A 14,730-nucleotide genomic window follows, 5' to 3' on the forward strand; every position below is an offset into this window, starting at 1 on the left:
TGATGTCAATTTGACACAAGCTAGAGTTATCAGAGAGGAGGAAATCTCAATGGAGAAAATGTCTCCAAAAGATCCTGCTGGAGGTTGTGTAACTTGGTCTTCATGTGAAACTCCTAACAGTGAGAGCAGGGTCTGTCTCTGACTGTGTTGCCTGCTTTGGAATCCAGCCATAATAGAAGAGGAGGTGCCTAATCTCGCTGCAACTTGATATATCATGGCTTACTGATATCTAGGGATGCCTGCCTGTATCTGATGAGAAACAGTGGAGGAGTGGATGCGGGGGAGGGGGTGTAGGAACTGGGAAGAGGGGAGAGAGGGGAAACTTTGATTTGATTGTAAAAACAAATTTATATATACACAGACCAAAAGAACCCACACAAATTAAAAATATCTAGCTGTAGGGTATTTTCTTAATTAGTGGTTTATAGGAGAGGGTCCAGCCCATGCAGATGATGCCATCCATCAGCTGGTGGTGCTGGGTTCTATAAGGAAGCAGGCTGAGCAAGCCATGATGAGCAAGCCGGTAAGAAGCACCCCTCCATGGCCTCTGCATCATCTCCTGCATCCAGGTCCCCGTCTTGTTTGACTTCCTGTCCTGACTTCCTTCAATGATGGACTATGATTATAAGTGTAGGTCAAATAAACCCTTTCCTCCCCAACTTACTTTTGGTCATGATGTTTCATCACAGTAATAGTGACCCTATGACATGTGTATGTTCATGCTTGCAAGTGTGTGGAGGTACAGAAGACTCTTGGTTGATGTTGGCTGTTGTCCTACTTTGTTTCTCTGTTGCTGTGATAAATACTTTAACCAGTTGTGGGGGAAGGGGTTTACCAGGCTTATAGGTTACAGTCTGTCACCAAAGGAAACTGAGGCGAGAACCTAGAGGCCGTCACTGAAACAGAGACCACAGTGGAGCACTATTTCCTGGCTCTAGTTTGTGTACCGTTGACAACAACTAACCAGCATGGGTATCTTCCTCAGTCGCTCTCACTTCTGTTTACTGAGGCAGTTCTCTCTGAAGCTGCAGCTTGCCTGCTCCTGCTGGCTCTCTGTCCTTGCTCCCTGGGCACTGGGGTTAGAGGCAGCTACCACACCTGCCCAGCTTTTATGTGGGCCCTGGGAATGCAAACTCTAGTCCTCATGCTTCTCAGACAAGTGCTACCTACTGAACCACCCTCTCCCGCACGGTGCAGACTTTAATGTCTCTCATATTTATAAAGCCTTGGAAGGCTTGCTTTATTCAGCCTCACAGCTCGTCCTTTCTCTGATCTTTTGTTCTCTTTTCTTGCATTTCATGAAAATCTAGAACCCGACTTGGGGCCTCACTCTGCTGTAGGAATCTGACCACGGACCTGCCCCCTCAGTACTACACTCTCCTGGAGTCAAGTCCATGGCCACACTACCCTCAAGGCCAGTGCTTTGAGCATGGTCACAGAGCCACCCTGCCACCACTGTCTCCCCAATCTCATTTATTCTGCCCCCAACTCCTTTTGTCCTAACTCCGAGACAGAGCTTATCCCCTCTCCCTCACCTCTGTTTGAACCTCCTCACAGGAACTGGAGATGTTCTGCTGGGAACTACTCTAATCTATGTTCACATTTCCTTTATTCTTTCAGTGTTTGGTTTTTCTCTAACAGGGTCTCACTATGCAGTCCTGACTGTCCTGGAACTCACTATGTAAACCAGGCTGTCCTCAAATTTACAGAGATCTGCCGCTTCTGCCTCTCAAGTGCTGAGACTAAAGGCTTGTGCCACTATGCCCAGCTCATTTATTCTTTTCAGTTGTCTTTCCTCTGAAAATAGAACTTCATCAATCTCCTCCCCTGAAGAGTACTCAATTCCACTTTGAGCCCCCGTGCCCTCCTGTGATTTGTCTTCTCTGCCAGAAGAGGGCGCTGCCAAGGCAAGTCCGAAATAAGATCCCTGCTTCTGTACACTTGGCTTCTTTCCAGCTGGTGTTTCTGGGACCCCCGGTACCCCTCACCTCAGAGAGTTTTAGGACTAACAAAATCCAAGTCTGCTTCCCACAGGTTCAGTGGCAGCCCAGCTAGATTGCCAAGGGATTCAGAAGTATGTATCTTACCTTTCTTTCCATGGCTGGTTCTCCCTGCCCCTCCCTGGCAGTGCCCTGTTGGGGGCAACTTCCCAGGAAGGCTGTTAGAACCCCAGCTGACTGCCTGGTCAGTGAGAAAAAAGCAGCTACTCTCCTGGATTCCTCCTTTCCAAATAAATCTCTTTCTCAAAATCTTCATTCACTGATGCACAGAAGAACCTTGCTGGGACATCCCATAGTGGATTGAGCAAGGGGGAGCTGAACAGATCTTTGCTGAGACGTCCCTCAGTGGACAGAGCAAGAGAGAGCTGAAAAGTAACACTTTTCTCCTGAGCCTGAGGGGACTGCTACATTTCTGCAATTTCTTAGGCCAGAGAAGCAGAGCTCTGCTGGGAAGCCCCGTTAAGTGGGTGCTGAGCAAAGCTCAGCTGTAGCAAGCAGCTCTCCAGGAGAGGAGCAGGATTGCTATATCCTGCGAGGAGACCATCCCCATCACACCAGGTACAGTCTGACTTTCCTGAACAGTCAGGATACCCTTCTCTACTGAAGCAGTTCCAGGCCTGACTTTCCCAAGAAGTCAGAAAAACTTCCCTCCAGGGATGAACTGTGTCTTAGCAGTTCCAGCTGTCACAGCTGTGCTAAACAGGACACCTTCAGGGCAGAGCTGCTGTTCTGAGCAACTCGAGGTGTCCGGGATACCTCGCCCTCCAGGGCTGAACTGTCTCCTTGCAGTTCAGCCATCAGAGCTATCCTAAGCATCTCAAGGTGTTGCCTGACTCCCAGGTAGTCAGGACACCTTTCCCAGAGTTGCAAAACTCACGTTTTGGAGCCAAAATCCGGGACCAAACCCAGACTTGTTGCAACCAATTTACTTAATTGTTGGTGCTGAAACCCAGGACCAAACCCACAGAGCTGCAAACAATTTACTTACACACAGTGCTTTTCCTGCTACCTGCAGATCAAGATGCAGGACTCTCAGCTCCTTCTCCAGCACCATGTCTGCCTGTGCACTGCCATGCTCTCCACCATGACGATAATAAACTCAACCTCTGAAACTATAAGTTAGCACCAATTAAATGTTTTCCTTTGTAATAGTTGTCAAGTTATTGGTGTCTGTTCACAGCAGTAGAAACTCTAATTAAGACAGTGCTGTCATCCCTCTTCTTGGCTCCCAGGCCTTATACCCTTTAGCTACCACCTCATTTTGTCTTTGGGAAAAGGAGCCCCTGGAGTCCTGGCAATGGATACACTGGGATCTCCACCCCTTATTCCTGACTCAAAGTACAACCCTTGCACTGTGAGGTCTAAGAGACCTTTTTCCTATGGTTCAAACTCAGTCTCTAAAACCATAGAACTGAAACACTATTCCATGAGTACCCTCTGGCCTTGCAGGAGAAGGGAGGCTGACTCTGCCTGGAGCTGTTTCCACTGCACACCTCATAGGCGGCTTCCTCTAGCTCACATCTTTCACTGAGGTAAGGCTAAATTGCTGTGACAACAATAACTCCAAATACTGAAGCTTATGGAACCTACAGATGCACCTCACACTTAGCAGTTTAGGGCCCATATCTCGGCCACCATGGGCTTCAGCTCTGCATTTCACATTCCTTCCAAGCTGTTTTACCACACTGCAGTCTTGCACCTCAAATTATGATCTGAAGGCCAGAAACATCAGTCGCGTTGAATCTTGCCAGAAGTACAAAACCTCAGGATCTGCACCAGATCTGTTGTGACATTAAGGATCACCTCATTTGTGAGTACCATGAAAACCAGAAATGCGGGTGCCCTACTACAGAAACCATTTAGAATTACAAGATTGAGGAAACAGAGCACTAAGTCACGGGCAGGAGCTCTCCCAAGCAGCAGATTCTGTTACTGTGAGTGCACATGGGGCTTCCTGGGGCATAAGGGCCGATTGAGTCCCAAGGCATTCCCAAAGCATATCCACAAGGTCACACATACCCACGAAATAGGACAGTTTACTTTGAAATGTTACTCAACGGGAGGGTTGAAAATACTATGACATAGCTGGGCAGTGATAGTATATACCTTTAATCCCAGCACTTGGGAGGCAGAGGCAGGCAGATCTCAGTGACCCATTTACCTGTTCTACATGGAGTGTCAGTTCTTATTCCTGGGCAGGTGGCTCTACACTCAGTTCCTAGGTGCCAGATCCCATGGTAAAGCTCTCTATCGTTTAATCCACACAATCAAAACTTAAAAGAGACAAAGTACCTCACCAAGATCATTAGTGGGGAGATACACCCAGGCTGAGCGGCCACCCTCCCAGGACAAGCTCTTGTCTGCTCTGTCATTCTGTAGCGGTCAGTAGTCAGATCCAGACACAAAAATGAAAGCGAGACAACCACAAATCCAGTGTGTCCTGAACTTTTCAGCAAACAACAGATGTGAAAACACTGCCTCACGCTCAGACTGTTCTAATGTCAATGTTTGGCTGAAGAGGATTTTATTTTCTTTGCCTTGGAAAATAAATTCACGTGACGTGGGCCAGGAATACTTGTTGGGAAATAACGATTGTGGTAACTTGCCCTAGACAGGAAGACGAGGACATGATGGTAGCCATGCCAGTTCTTGGCATCTGCTTGCCTTGAGACATGCTCTGGGCTATATTTCAGCCACTGTGTAGTGACCAAGGCAGAAAGTGAAGGGAGAGCTCTCTCCCATTACCTCAATGCAGTCTCACATTTAGCGTCAGCCAACACACCCCAAACCCAGGTGCTGCCTTGTTTCCCTGACAACCACTTCAGTCTACCAGGGCAGATCATATCCACGTCATGGGTAGGTACGACAGAATGTGTGCTTCTCTGGCTTGGTGTAAATGGGGGGAAAGAAAGAGGTCATTTATTCAGTATGTCTAACACCATTCCACACTAGATTTACCCAAGATGTTCCTGCAAACTGCTCAGAAATCAATCTCATGTCCACGTTCTGCTCAAACAAAACCTGCATCATTTATTACCAATACAACATAATGGCTCACAAATGACAATCTAGTAACATGGCTTAAATAACACCATCATTTGTTATAACTGACATTAGTGCTTGACTTTCTCTTACCATAGCTCTTTAAAAATAATTTTTAAAAGTGTGGGGGGGGAGTGGCACACACCTTTAATCCCAACACTTAGAAGGCAGAGAAAGGAAGGCAGATCTCTAAGGTCTAGGCCAGCCTGGTCGACTTGTTCTAGCATGTTCCAGGCTAGCTAGAGTTACAAAGTAAGACCCTGTTTCCAAAAAAAGAAAGGGAAAAAAAAGTGCATACTCTTTAAACAATGTCATTGTTCTAAGTCTTAACTCGGTAATTTCTAGATGGCCTCAGACAAGTGTAAATAGTACTGAACTCCAGTTCACAATATTATCTGTCCTCATGGAGCAAAGCGTCTACCCCCAAAAGATCTGCCACAGTAGAAAACGATTCCCTGATGCACTAAAATCACAAACACCACTGTGTACGCACTGAACACCACATGGCAGTGAGCAGTCCCATGCTCGGGCCACGGAACCATGACCAAATTCTCCCAAGAGACGACTTTGGTTGACAAACTGAGGTCATAGAGCCACAAGAGCCAAGTGCCAAGGTGGAGATGGTGGCAGGAGCAGCTGCAGCAGCATGGCAGGTTCTGTTCCTGGCATGGTTTGGGGTATCCCTTTTCCTTCTGTGGCAAAGTCCTCTGAAGGTTCCAGAGCAGGATTCCACTTGGTCAAAATGATACCATGTCCCGACAGATCTCCCACTAGGCCTGCTGTGACCAGAGGAACCGGTCACACTTCTCAAGCATGGCTTGTATCAGCGCTCTGAAATTCCACAGAAGGAACAAGCAAACTCAGTTGTCCTAGTTCATTCTTAATAGCAAAGCAAAAACTCTAAAGACTAAAGAGGACTCAAAACACTGTGATAAAAGACACAGGCTGAAACCAGCAGAGTGGGCTGGGAACATCATCATTCGGGACTGGAATGTTGCCAGGCATAAATGAGGTCTCAGGTTCAATGCCCAGTGTTGGGAAAAAAGAAAGCGATCAACAAAATGAATAAGCATGGCAATGGTCGAGCGACAATCCGAACTGACCTACTCTGGTGATGGGATGGCCAAACACCCTAATTGTCGTGCTAGAAACCTCATCCAACTACTGATGGACCTGGAGGCAGAGATCCATGACTAGGCCCCAGGTGGATCTCTGGGAGTCCAATTAGCGAGAACGAGGAGGGTTTATATGAGAGAGAATTGTTGAGACCAAGGTCGGATAAAGCACAGAGACAAATAGCCAAACAAACGGAAACACATGAAATATGAACCAATGGCTGAGGGGTCACCAACTGGATCAGGCCCTCTGAGTGGGTGAGACAGTTGATTGGCCTGATCTGTTTGGGAGGCATCCAGGCAGTGGGACCGGGTCCTGTGCTCATTGCATGAGTTGGCTGTTTGAAACCTGGGGCCTATGCAGGGTCCCTAGGCTCAGCATGGGAGGAGGGGACTGGACCTACCTGGACTGAGTCCACCAGGTTGATCTCAGTCTGTGGGGAAGGCTTTGCCCTGGAGGAGATTGGAATGGGGGGCGGGCTGGGGGGAAGGTGAGGGGGGCGGGAGGGGGGAGAACAAGGGAATCTGTGGCTGATATGTAGAACTGAATTGTATTGCAAAATAAAAATTAAAAAAAAAAAAAACAAAAAAAAAAACAAAAAAAAAAAAATGAAAAAAAAAAAAAAATGAATAAGCAATCTGGAATGGGAGAAAGTACATGCAAATCCTACCTGGTAAGAGGCATCTAGATATTTAGAATATGGTGGAATTCCACAGCTAAACTATCAACCTGACTCTAAAATGGGCAATAGACTTTGCTATTTCTCCAAGGATGATTTCAAAGCTGGTAAGCACAAATATTCATTCAGCATCACTACCAGTTGAGAAGCTCTTCTCAAATCTAAAACCTCTGAAGCTATGGGATACTCAACCTATATTATTATCATTGTACTTTGATGAGGCATGTGGGATGCTCCAACTCCACAGAAAGTCGAATGATGGTTGTCAGGGGTATGGTAATGAAGGCCTGTTTAATAGCTCTGGCCCATCAATTCAGAGGAAAATTGACTAGAAACTGGCTACACAGCAACCTGCACACACTGAATCACTAAATGCTCTAGACAGCAAATTTCACATGGATTTGCTTTCTTTTTCTTTTATTTTCCTTTTTTTTAAGACAGGTAGTCAATGTTATACAGTCCAGGCTGGCCTTGAACTGCTGATCCTCCTGTCTCAGCCTCCCCAGAGCTGAGATTACAGGTGTGTGCCATCACACTTGCCTATGGTTTGTTGTTGTTGTTGTTTTGTTTTTTTTTTCTACAACATCTATTTTACCACAAATAGAAAAAGAAAAACTTGAGTAAAATGTGTGTGTGTGTGTGTGTGTGTGTGTGTGTGTGTGTGTGTGTGTGTGTAATATTTCAGTAAATAGTTTTGCTTTGTGTTTCAAACTGGATATTGAATTCAGGGCTTCATGCATGATAAATAAATGCTCTGACACTGAGACACATGCCCCACCTCTTTTCACTTTTGAGATGGGATTTCACCAAATCCCCTGTGTCTTTGAACTCATGGTTCTTCTGCCTTGGCCTACTAGGCAGCAAGCTCACAGACCTGTATCAATACCATTCTTAGAGAATTGAGGATGCATGGTAGTGGGGCACTCACATTAAGCTGAAGAGTACCTTGATCATGCTGATGAGTAAAATTTTACTTTGGCCTCTTCATTTACACCATAATCAGCAAATGTGTATCAGTCTCCTTATGTGCTAGTGAGGGGTTGAGACTGCATGATCTCTGCACTCCCATCTATCCTGACTTCTTTTGATGATGAACAGTGATGCAGAAGTATAATCCACATAAGTCCTTTCCTACTCCATTTGTTTTTGGCAATAGTGTTCCATCCTAACAACATTAACTCTAAGACAAATAAAAAGTCTGTGATGAAAAGGTGAAGATGGGAATAAAGTCTTCCAAGTACAAAAAAACATAGTTTAAAAATTGTCTGGACCTGATGTGATGGCTTGCTGAGTAAAGGTGCCTGCCACCAAGTCTGATTACCTGAATTCCATCCTCAAGACCCTCGTGGTGGATGAAAAGAACCACATTTGTCCTGTGACTTGTACCCTCATATCATGGGACAACACACATGCTTATGTGCACACACATATGAATACAAAATAAACATAGTGTTGTAGTTATGTTTAATATTGCAGTGATGAAATGCTATGACCAAAGCAACAAGGAGAGGAAAAGCTTTATTTGGCTTATGCTTCCACATCTCTGTTCATCACTGAAGGAAGTCAGGGCAGGAACTCAAACGGGGTAGGAACCTGAAGGCAGGAGCTGATACAGAATCCAGGGAGGAACAGTGCTTACTAGCTAGCTCACACGGCTTGCTCAGCATGCTTTCTTAACCCAGGACCACCAGAACAAAGAAGGTACCACCCGCAATAGGCATCAATCACTGATTAGGAAAATGCTCTAAAGGCTTGTCTACAGCCTGATCTTATGAAGGAAGTTTTCCAGTCACGGTTCCCTCCTGTCAGATGACTATAGCTTGTATCAAATTGACATAAAAACCACCCAGCACATATAAATAATATAGTTTTAAATTTTTAAGAAAAAAGTTCTAATGTCAAAAAGTTTGCAGATTGACGTGGAAGTGAAGCAAAGGACCAAATCCTTCAAGAGGACACAATACAAAGCAAGTCCATGTGCATAAGCATTGTCAGGACCAAAGAGCCAGACTAGTTACCACAGAGCTCAGAAAGGCTTTCTGTAGCCTGTAGTTTCCCTGGTCAGCTCTCTTATATGAACCTCTGGCCACCAACGATTTCTCTCATCACTCAGCAGTACAAACTTCTTGGTAGAGGAAAGAAATCCTTTTGCTTTCTTCACAAACTCATTGTGGAAACTCTCATGACTCTCTGAACTCTAGGGAGAAGTTCCCACACCTTTCCAGCTGCATGTACCCCTTCGCGGTCATCTCATGAATCAGGTCATCAACACCCTGGGCAGTTGCGCCTCCACCACAGCTCTCAATCCCTGTGTTAAAAAGAAAGTCCTAACAAGGTGCAGGAGGAGAGTGTGTCCTGCAAGGAAGCCCTGGCTGCAGGAGAATCCTCAATAGGGACATTTTCTACTTCCTATGTGCCATTTCACTTAGATTATTAGTAAAATATAGAAGGAATCAGAAGAATCCAGAAAGAGGATGTGAATAAAACCTATGCAGAAAATAAAAGAATAAAAATTTAAAAATTATATAAAATAACAAGATACTGCAACAAGGAAAGCATGATAGTGAAAACAATAAAGGAATAAGACATGAAGTTGGTCTATTTGTGTTTTTCCGAATGACACAACATTTTCTAAAACTCTATACTTAAACAATGTCTGTGGAAGTGACTGGATTAGTGATAGATTTCATACAAAAAAAAAGTGCATCCTCAACTAAAGCATGTTGTTCCAAAGTGCTGAAATACATTTGAGATTTTAAACTAAAGAATTAATACACAAAACACCAAGGGAAGACAGGGCAAATGTCAAAGGCTGGAGTTATAGGCTATTGTGAGCAGCCAGACCTGGGTTGTAGTGGGTAGCTGTTCCAGCTTTGACCTGGAAGTACTACACCCATTGAGGCTTTGGTAACTGTCACGCATACAAGGCAGAGCCGAGACAGGAGCCCTTAAGACCTGAGATCCCGTTGTGCCACCTCTTGGTTTCTACATCCTGGACGCTGGAGGTAGACTGATAAGAGTTTTCCAGAGAACACAGCTGGATGGCACTACACCTTTTCCAGACACTGTAACCTATCCCTTTACTTGTAAGTTACCCCACAAAATAAATCTCCATTTAACTATGTGGAGTTTCCTTAATACTACAACCAATAACGAGTGTTGGCTATCAAATATGCATCTTCTGCAAAAAAAGAGTAAAGTCTTAATCCCCCCCAGTCATTCCTAGAGATCAATTTTAAAGAACTGAATGGGAATATTTTTATGAGGATTGCATTCACTGATTATATTCCACACTCTGAAATGGCAGAAATCTTTCTCTCATCCCACTGTCCAATACAAATTACATGGTATGTGATTGTCATGTACACACATTTGCCTAAAATGATACATGATGTACATACAAGCGTTAATAAAAAGGTACCAACATATTCCCTAGGCATTAGGGAAATCCTAAATATTGTTAAATGTCATTAATTTTATAGTATTTTTTATTTAAAGTAACATAGAGGAGCAATATACTTTACATAATTTGAGTTTATAAATATTCAGGGATTTTTTTTCTAGCAGGTATTAATTCATTATCTCTTAGTCATAAACCAACCATTTTTTTACTTGGTTTTCTGGCACAGTTGCTATGTCTTGCAAAATATATGCTTATAACTAACAAAATGTTAAAGTCTTGCAGGAATATTGAAAATTAGGACATTAAAAGTGAATCCTCTTGACAGCCAGCAGCATCCATTTACCCCAAGATGGCACTGAACATGACACAACACAAAATTACAAACTTACAACATTATGATTTTTGTATTTGTGATTTTGCTTTGTAACTCAATTGTATGGTTTGCAAGTATGAGTGATAACATGGTGTTGCAAAGTCAAAAGACTAGACAGGACTGGGAGCCTTTCTTAGGCTTCTAGACTTGTGATTTTTCAAAATTTCCCAAGGTATGCAAACCCAGGCAGATTTTTCTGATGTTCATCCCTCCTGATGAATGCTGCTTATAATCAACAGGAGAGTAGATGAGATCCTGAGTAAATTTCTGTTGTTGGCATGAGCATGGGATGTCTAGGACATCAGAGTCTCAGACTCATGGAAATGGGAAAGCCTTCCCCAGGTCAGGCTAGGTAATATGGAATGACCTCCTAGTGATCCAAGTATAGCGGCTAATTGAATGTACACAAAATACCAACTGTAGCTTCCTCTTCTTACGGACTGCTTCCTGAGACTGTTCCCATACAGAGATGAGATGACTCACCTCCTCGTTCAGCTGTATTTAATAAACCCACCATCTTTTTTTTTTTTTTTTTTGGTTTTTCGAGACAGGGTTTGTCTGTGTAGATTTGCAACTTTCCTGGAACTCACTCTGTAGCCCAGGCTGGCCTCAAACTCACAGAGATCCACCTGCCTCTGCCTCCTAAGTGCTGGGATTAAAGGTGTGTGCCACCACCGCCCAGCTCCCACCTTTTCTTTTAACTTTATCTAATACACATGCTGAGTTCCCAGGCTATAGTTGCAAGTTTTCCTGGTCTTGCCCAGCATCAAGGTCCCACAGCCACTTATAAAATTCCTGTGTCCTGCATGGTCCTGCAACTGCTCAGACCCAAGTAAATATATAGAGGCTTATATCAATTACAAATTGCATGACCATGGCCTATGGCTCAAACTTCTTGCTTTTGCAAGGCCCATGGATAACAGACAACCTTGAGTCTTAGAGGAGAATGGAATTTTCATGATGGGTGATGGTGCTCTGTATGCTGTGAATGTGTTGCTCTGATTGGTTGATAAATAAAATGCTGATTGGGCAGTAGCCAGGCAGGAATTATAGGCAGGATAAGCAGACAAGGAGAATTCTGGGAAGAGGAAGGCTGATGGGGAGATGCCAGCCTGCTGTCCAGGGAGCAGCATGTAATGACACACAGGTAAAGCCAGGGAACACATGGCAACATATAGATTAACAAAAATGGGCTGAGTTAAGTGTAAGAGCTAGTCAATGGTAAGCCTGAGCTAATGGCCACGCAGTTTTAATTAATATAAGCCTCTGCATTTACTTGTGCCTGAGGGGCTGCGGACCAGGAGGACATAGGAAAACGTTCAGCCACATTTTCAAGTGTTGTTATCTGTAGGACTCCTTAGTTCCATTTGGATGCATTTTGTATTTTGCCATGGCTGTGATCATATAAAGGCCAGTAGTTAAATCATATGGATAAAAGAAATGAATTTGGATGCCAAACTGGCAGGGTGTCAATGTTGACAGTTAATCTACTAGAGTAGGCTTGCTCTTTAGCAGTAGAACCAACTCTCAAATGGTTAGTCATATGGTAATCACTCTGTTCTACTTTAATTAACATGTGGAGATATCTGTCACACAGTCCACAGAGAGGAAGTATTTCTAGCTTAGCTTTTTAGCCTCTAGACAAGTACAGTATTAACTTGAATTAGAAATAAGTCACTCTTGAGTGCTCAACACAAAACTCAAAGGACCCTTAAATAATAAGATTAGTTTTTCCTTTGTAATGGAGAAAGGCCTTTTCCTTATCCAAAGCTAGCATAGTGAAACAAAGATCAATTATTGGTAAACACCTCAGGGTAAAATCAAAGTTAAAGTGGACCATCTTCCAGGGCCTTCAATTCCAATGGAGATTAGATATTACTTTGTAGAAAGCACAGCAAATAGAAGAGGCTAAGTCAGTTAAATTCAGTGCTAAAATCTCTGGGATGCTGTGATAATCATTACATGTTCACAATCCATGACCCAGAACAAATTCCCTCTACTATTCATTATTCTTTATCATTGCTTTCATCATTAGATTTTTCATTAGTTTTCTCTTTAAACACCCTTTCCCACATGCTTTTCCAATATAGCCTCAGCCCTCTGCAAAACACCTGGAGGTGCTGTGTTCCTGACATATATAGAGACCAGGTCCTGGCATTGGGCATCACTAGGCTCCTTTAAATCTCACCTTTGTAATGTATCAGTTATGAGACGTGGCAGACACTGTAATCTCTAATGTCACTTATTATTTATTATTCAATAAACCAAGGCAAAAATTGGAGGGAAATATTTTATTTGTCAAAGGATCGTGATTTGATCTTTAAAAAATATTCTTTAAAAAGAAAAATTGCCGGGCGGTGGTGGCGCACGCCTTTAATCCCAGCACTCTGGAGGCAGAGCCAGGCGGATCTCTGTGAGTTCGAGGCCATCCTGGGCTACCAAGTGAGTTCCAGGAAAAGGCGCAAAGCTACACAGAGAAACCCTGTCTCCAAAAAAAAAGAAAGAAAAAAGAAAAATTATTGAAAAAAATTTATTTTTATATGAAAGTGTCATTAAACAAAGCCTATGAAATGTTGCTTAGTCTTATATTTTGCAATATCCACTAAATCCTACCAAAAACCATCTTTGACTGAAATGTTAAAAATAATACATAAAGAGAAATGGTCCCCAAAAGGACAAATAACTCTGGAGCTCAGCTAAATATATAATGGAGCATATATATACATATAGTTTTACTATAGCAAACAAGGAGAGTGGTATATTTCATCTGATATTTTCTTCAGAATCTTTTTAGCAAATATAAGGTCCATTTCTATATCCTTACCTCAGCAATGCTGTGGGTCATGAACTCTTTATTCACATGCACACCTTGACCATTTTCACTCAAAGATCTTTGCTGTAATAATGGATCTGATATGAAGATAAATGACTATAATTAGCTTTCTCATTAGTTTTAACTAAGATTATTTCTTTTGTCATGACTGATTTATCTATTTGAGTCTTTGGTGGTCCATGTAATTTCCTGCCAGGCACCAAAGGGAGGAAAATGAAGTTAAGTTCAACATCTACAGCAATTTGTTTTCTGTTCTCCAGAATGATCTTTCTAGGCAAATCTACAAGCCTTTGCACAGGCCTGTGTGGGAATGCCCTGTGTTTTGAAAGAGAGCCTGTATAAAACACAGAAATCAGTCTTGAATTCCTATAATAAAGAAAAAAGATTTTATAGGAGTGTATCTAGAAAACTCTTTTAAACCCCATATTAAATTTTCTTTCCCTCCCCCTTCTCTCTCTTTCATTTTGAAAGAGAATGGGGACAGACAGTATATGGATAGGTGCAATTGTTGAACAACTTAAAAGTTTATTGAAGATATGAAGTTCCTCTTAGGTGGCCATGGGAGTGAAATGAGAATAAATACGAAAAAGCACATTTCAGGACTGAGGAAATCTGTGGTCTACACCTACATCAGCAGAGGGGAGACATTCCTTTGTTTTCTTCTTCTTTCCTTTCTTGTCATCATCCTCCTATTTCCTCTCTTTCTTCTCTCCTCTCTCCAAACCGCCACTGCCTTACTCACCCAATCTTGTCCTCTCCTTTCCTTGATATATGAGCAAGCAGCTCTCTGTTTCCTAGGATGGCCTTGAACTTCTGGGCTCAAGAAGTTTGTCCTGAAAACTGGGACTACAGCGCATGTGTATTTCACCAACAATGTGTGAATTTGCTTTCTTCAGACCTCAAATCCTCTGTTCAACCTCCAATATTTTTCAAATCCCTGCAAGGATTCTGTTTGTTTGTTTCCTGATAAACTCTGTGATTCCATACCCAAGTGTGGTTTAGGGAGAAATGCTCAAGTCTTCTACCTCACACGTGCTTAGGTGACAGTCCTGTGAGATTGTTGTACTGAAATACTCTCCACCCTATGCTGTGGACTAGGAAACTGAATCAGAGAAGTTCCCTTTGGTAGCTGAGTAACACAGTGTCTGATAAAGTAAAAATTCAACACCTTTAGCAGTTCTTAGCAGAGGAAACGTGAAAATATGGGTGTGGAAAGCATAAAAGTGGTTAAAGAGGAAAATTCTCTTCTTTTTTTTTAAATTTTTATTTTGCAATACAATTCAG

Source organism: Peromyscus eremicus, chromosome 1, assembly GCF_949786415.1.
Source record: "Peromyscus eremicus chromosome 1, PerEre_H2_v1, whole genome shotgun sequence".
Taxonomy (NCBI): Eukaryota; Metazoa; Chordata; class Mammalia; order Rodentia; family Cricetidae; genus Peromyscus; species Peromyscus eremicus.